A 7,233-nucleotide genomic window follows, 5' to 3' on the forward strand; every position below is an offset into this window, starting at 1 on the left:
GACGAGCATGGTGTAAAATTGTAAATTTTTCGCAGCCCCATCCACACAATTAACCGGAAACTTAATTGAGTGGACGCCTCACTAAGGCCCAATTTGTCTGTATAAAAGGGAAAATAAGGTGCGAGCCAGACTGTCAAAGCTCGGATGTCCACTATTCGGCGAAGGGTGAAAACTCATTAGGTACCAGTTTTAATGAAAGGTTCCGGGGCTTGCATGATTACTAGTTAATTGAAAGGCGGAAAATCGGAGGGCGACGATGTACAGCGCCCTTATTTATCGACTCCTATTTTAATGGTTCCCATTCACACCGCAAGCTCATGCTTTGTATTCACCCGTGGAATCATTGTGTTAATGCGCGGGTTTACGAATAAGTAGTTTGTTTTTATCGTCGATTTTTTATAAGCTTATTCATCTGACCTCGAGTAGTTGCGTGTTAGAAAATATAATCACATGTCACACAATCATTGTTTCCTTTGGTATTGGCATTGGCAGCCAAAACTAATACAAACGTTATGTTTTTCTTTATATGTAGCCCTCATTTGTGAATTCCGCGACGAATATGTTTTTATTTCGTAAATCGTAACATACCGAATATTGGACGGTGATACAAGAAGTCTGACAAAAATTAGCCTATTTTCAGTACACACTGATATGTCTCGTTTCGTAATCATGCTGAGTGCTTGTCGCCATATATTATGTTCGGAGGGGAGGCTTATCAAACGCATCCAAAGCATTGGCAAACAGAATTTAGAAATGTGCTAGCATTTAAACATTCAACTTTTAGAAAAATGCCAAGTAGATATTATTAAAATCAGTCGTAATACAAATAAAACACAAAATTTTATATCATATGAAAATACTACAAAGGGCAGAAACGTAAACATCAAAGACAAACAACATGATAATATTAATTTAATAGCATAATATTATACTATACAATAGACATAAATATGCACATTAGCAGTATTGCGCAATTAAGCTTTGATTTAGCTCGCCGCCAAATCACATTTACCGGGGCGTTTCATCTGCTGTAGGCAATTTATTCGGGTAATATTGAAACTGAAATGAATTACTTTGTGAGAGTATTCCAAACTCGTCGGACTAAACGATTTATGTCCTTTGATGTTGAATAGTATCCAAATATGGTCAGCAATTCTGCTAGACGTTAATTATTTATGTTAAGTTTCGTGCATATTCCATTTCAAAGTTTTAACAATGGCGTGAATGAATGAAGTCAATAATTTGTTGTGGAGGGACTACATTGCAGGTATAAACGTCTCACGTCGTTGTTAAAGCAACTGTTAATTTCATAGTACTGTAGTGTTATTGACAGCGTTTATGTGTACCTTCCTGGAATATTCCAAAAAAATAATATAATATGGTTAATCTTGTTGTAGAGTTCGAACCCAAGACACTCCATACTACATGACAGAATTTAAATCCTAACCAACTTTGAATTGCATAGAACTTTAAAGATTTTTTTAAGATAATATACGAAATGTTTACACCTACGTAGTGTTTCAATAAAAAATTGAAAGACGATAAAAGAAAAACAGCAGTGTTAACTGTAAAACACAGCATTGTTTAAAGTACAATACAAAAGTAGATGTGAGTGCCCTATACCAGTAAGGAACGTTTTCTCCACTAGTACTCCGGGCTAAAACGCACTAAGTTTAACGAGTCACATCGCAAACACAACATTCCTCTATCGTAAATGTAGCTCAAACAGCATTTGGTCGGGTTTGACACAAAAACAGAAAAGTTTTCCTTTAACATGAAATAAACACATAAAAAATGATACTATGCAAAGTATCGCAAAGCAAAGCTAAGAGGTAAAAGAATTTAAAGTAATGTAAACACGAAAAGTTTGCTTTCGAGTTGAAGCAACTCAAGCCGGAAGCGCATTCGAACTCAACTGCCTGGAAAAATTAATTCGAAGCTGCGGCGGCGACGAGGGCGCCCTCACCCAGCCCGAGCAAACTGCGTACGGCCTTCTCTTTCACGATAATTTTCGCTCTTCACAAACGAAATAAACAGTCTTTAAAATATCATACCACTATTCCTTTGTGGGTGAACCGGCTCGATCATATTTTCGCAACAATCTCGCTAAAATATGTATGGGTGCGAGTAAATATTGCCTGTATGTACTCGTACCTCATTAAAGTTTCAATCTGCTAGCGCAGATGTATGAAAAGCCGAAATTGCATATTCACAGGAAATAGACAGGTATTGTAAATGTATGTAGATGAAGGCAGAGAGACGGCGCACCACGTGGGCTGCGTAGTTGGAGGCAATTAGCACGGTGACAATGACATTCAAAATTTGTGCAAATAAAGCACACGCCGGCTGTGGGCCGTGGCCACTAACCGCGTATTGTGCGCACGTTCCGCATGATTACAGCTAATTGGTTCATCGAGTTATTTTGCTTACAGTTTTACTGTAGGTATACCTCAGAATTCCTAAGTAACATTTAATTACGATCCGACTGCTATTTAAAAACCTTGTGGATATTGATTTGACAGAACAACAGGAGAAAAGAACCGTTGCTCAGTTACGTAAAAAATCACTGGTGAAAATAAAAAAATCAATATTCGCCACGACGAGTGCTATAATTTTTATTCAATTAAGACGCCCCCAAAGTTCTCGAGTCGGTAAAATATTATCTCATCAAACAGATTTTTATAATGAATAAATCTTGTCTGCTTTATACTTATTATTCTATTATGGTAGGCATTCAAATAAACTACCTAAAATCCTAAACCAAATGTTGTTATTACCTGCAAGTCTTTTAAGTACGTACCTACTTCTGTGACTAAATAATTTAGTTCTCATAATGGGATGTTGGAAATCTCACATTTAAGTTATGGTAGACAAAGTTGCCAGTCATGAAGCCTCTTACGAGACGGTACACTGTACAGGTAAAGTATTCTAGCGTGTTCATGATTGCGGGGTTCTATTGAAATCACTGGCTTTAACAAGTATCACCTTATACATTTTACTTTTTATGTAGGTTATCTTAAAAGCAATATCTACTTAAAATTTTAGTACTTACTTACTTCCTTATAACAAATGTAAAATCATGTACACGACGTGAACTGATGTTTAATAATAATATTTTTGGAGTACAATATTATAATAACGTTACCAAACTATTTAAATACCATTTTCAGCACAAAATGATATTATAAATAACATCTGTTACTTCATGATAAAAAGGAAACCATTTTTCTATGAATAAATATAATGATAACTGACCGGCGCGGACGTTTAATATTTTAATTAAAAATATGAAGTCAAGGGAGGGCGCTCGACATTGGTTGCCCTTTTATCCTGCGGCTGTTTTGTTCGTGACCAGTCATCTGTAAAATTTCAAGATATTTTATATTCGGCATGTTTCATTACTTGCAGGCGGTATCTCGCGTTTTCAGGTGCCATATGAATACGTTGGAACTGATTTTTAACTTAATCATCAATCTTGAATTTAGACATTCGTGAATCCTTATTAAGTAAATTAGAGATCTCCTGCAAGCTAGTTTTTATTTAGTACCGCAGCTTTATATTATTGCTACCAAGCCGTAATATGCAAACACTGCTTGGTTCCGGTTTAAAAGGAATTAAATTCAATATAATTAGTTGGTATTCAATATAATAGGTTGCCTCATGTCTTAAAATTTAGGTTATATTTCATGATAACGAGTGCTTAGTGTCTTCAATTGTTATTTGAACTTTAATATTTATGACTTGAAACATCAGGCGAACGACTAATCAATGGTTTTATTAATTAACGCAATGTGAAAATACCCTGTATAATATATTATTGCTAGAATTGTTCCAATCTCATTTGCCTTCTACAAACACCTGCATTATATTCCGGTTATACATCACTACGGTAATATGCTCAGTTTATCAAAGGCTGGCTGGGTCATTAGCGGGCTTCAGTGAATATGACGTTTGATTTAGCTTTGTGGTGAATGCACTGCACTAACTAACGCCCAAATAATCCTCTTACCTTTACAGAATACGAAGCCATATTATTATGTATCAATAGTTTATTAGGCGTGGTCTTATTGGTGTAACAGCCAAAACATTTTTTGTAGCAAACCGACAAAATAACTAGTGCGTCAATTAATGATATGTGTAGTATAATAATATCTGAAGAATCATGAGTTCTTAACCATTCTTAAAGAAATGAACACAGTTAATGGGTCCTTGAGCCTCCAAAAATCTAAAACAAAATTGAGTTAATTTAGAAAACATATTATTTGATGGCAGCAGTGGGCAAGTATTATTATACAGGGCTGATATCATTATTATTATTATTATTTGATGCGCGAAACTTTTTTATACGATTCGATGATAGGCTTTCTATAGCATGATTTAAGAAACTTCTAGAACGCTTTATTGTTTCTCATCTACTATTGTGCGACTGAACATTTTGTACGAATCAAATAGCTTTGAGTCAGCACATCATATTTATTAGGGCCTGTCTCATGGCCGAGGTTAATTGCCTCACTGTTTTATTGAATATTTTGTCTCTCAACAAGCATTTGTAGAACCTGATTTTAAAGTAAAGATAATATTTTCAAGGCAATTTCAAAATGAAGAATATAAATTAATTCATAAGAATAAATTGTAACTTTTTAATGATAATTATATCAGGATTAGAAAACAAGGGGGTTTTCTTAAGTATATACCAATCTTACTAATCACTGCGCACAAGTCAATTGTTTTTATAGACATTTTTTGTTGCATATGACAGCAAACCAACAACTGCTCATATGTTAAGTAATCTTTTACGCCCACAAACACTTACAACTTCAATAGATTCTTGGATGACTTCTCGACCTCGGGGGTAATACAACTATCAATCCAGCATATTCAGTAAGTATTATGACATGTAAACAAAGTGATTAATTAGTTGACCTTTTTTATCATGTTACTTATGTTGGCAGCCTTAACTATCGCCAAGAATTAATAAACTTCTGTTACATAAAATGAAAAGTATTGTAACGCAATAATTGAAATGGACACGACATCACAAACCACGCCACCCCGTGACAGTTTAATTAGGTTACGTCGTCACTTCGACGCGAATCTCAATCACTACCTGTAACGATTTTCCTTAACAATATTACGGGGCAACGGGCGTATCCCGTAACTTTATTACCATTTCCCTGTTTCGGATATAACCAGTAGGGGTTCCGGCCCTCGCGTCTAATAGGTATCTGTTTTGTTATTAATGTCCTCATACGGATCTCCAATTATATTGTAGCTCCGAGCTCGCCACGCTTCAGTAAGCGACGCCATTCTGTTTATAGTCGCTACAACATGATTACTTTCGTTGGATTAAATAATAAGCATTTTGATAGGGTTTCCTTTACTAAGAATCGACACAATATGAGAAGCTTAAGTTTAAGGTTCATTTCCAGAAAAGTTATAGTCAATTAGAAATTTAAATGGAATATTTGTCACAATTATGACTACTTATGTTGACGAAAACTTTAGCCGCTGTACATGTAATCGCATTTTATTTATAATTGATTAAATTACAAGATTATACATAAACCCAGATAATTATAAAGATAGTTATTTACTATTACGGAAAACAAATAATGATTTCTTTTATTTTACGTTAAACCACCAATAAAACAATTATTATTAATTTTATTTTAAAGAAGAAAAGTGCTATAAACGTGTTCTAAATTTATTTAAGATTTAAAGATAAAGCACGTACCGTCACTAGTGAAAATTAAAGCATAGTACGACAATAACAATAACAATTTCGTTTATGATTCTAATAAGATGTCTACTCATATCTAAAGGACTCATGTCGTAACAAGTCACAAGCCAATCTGTAGGGTTGACTGGAAACATCTAAATTGGTGTGTATCTAACAAAGTCGTCTGCAATTTGTCTCGCAGACTCCGCTTCTGATTGAAATTCTTCCCGCTCCTTCAGCTATGTTGTGACGTGTCTACACAACGATAATAGCAAGTATATTTCGCTATTGAATCAATTGATTGTCCTCGCATTCCAGTACGCGATTTTTTACCCTGTTGACACTAAGAATTAAGTTTAAACTTGTCACCGTGAATCGTGAATCCATTAATCTATTTTAAACCTACGTTCTTAGATAATCTCAGAAGACTTTAATTTAAAAACTTTGATTAAATATGACAAAGAAGACGGATTGTATGAATATTAAAAGGTTCAAATATATATGAAAGAGAGTTATTATCATTTTCGAATTCGCATCAGCTCATAAAACAAAGCGGACTTTGGAACTGGCCAAACAGTAATAAATAATTTACAAAAGCGGTCATGTGAAAGAGGATTCCCTCTTCAGCGGGAGTAGCCATGCGGTGGTTAGGTATTTGAATTGCTAATGACTTTCCCGGTCGAATAACTTGGATAGCGACGATAACTGGTTTCTGAAACACTAAATACGTATCCGGGAGTTGTTTAGTGACACCGGCGCAGCGCCTAGAGACGACCTTAAGACCTCTCTTCAACAAACAGACATTTTGTGTCTAATTAATAATTATGACAACGTGTGTGGTTGTGTCGTCCCGTAGTACCTAGAACAAACAAAGGCTGTGTAATAAATATGCCTTGATAACTTTGTATGTAAGCAAGTACGATAATTGGATTGTCATTCTTTCTTCAAGGAGAAAACAGAAAATATACACTGGTTAGTCTATAAACAATAAATATATTATCTTATGAGGTTATTTAAATAAAAAAACATACTAAAATTTCTTTTTTATTAAAATAAAATATAAACAACGAATTTCGTTACGTACTTTAAAATAATTAAGCTTAAATTTGAATGTAGTAAAATGTGACGTAATAACATACCTATGTGTGAATAAACAAATTAGACGAATGGCCGATGGTAGAGCCCCGTGTAATTAATTGCAAATTGTGGTAATTGCTGTCTACGGCCACGAGCCGCGCTGGACCACCCTTACTCGATGGAATGCTTTGTCAACCGTTGTACATAATATGTTATTTACATTTGATTACTGTAAAAGTTACATAAGGTACATATTAAAATAAAATACATGTTCTTGTGTCTTGACAGATTATATATAAATATATTGTTGCATTTGTGTTTCAAGTGCTATAACATCCGAACATAAGTTAAATGATGATATATTGTTAAATTTTATAATGTAATATGTAATAAAAAAAATGCTTCTTATTAATAAACGTTAGTATAAAAATGATTAG

The sequence above is a fragment of the Manduca sexta genome, chromosome 25 (assembly GCF_014839805.1).
Source record: "Manduca sexta isolate Smith_Timp_Sample1 chromosome 25, JHU_Msex_v1.0, whole genome shotgun sequence".
NCBI classification, from domain to species: domain Eukaryota; kingdom Metazoa; phylum Arthropoda; class Insecta; order Lepidoptera; family Sphingidae; genus Manduca; species Manduca sexta.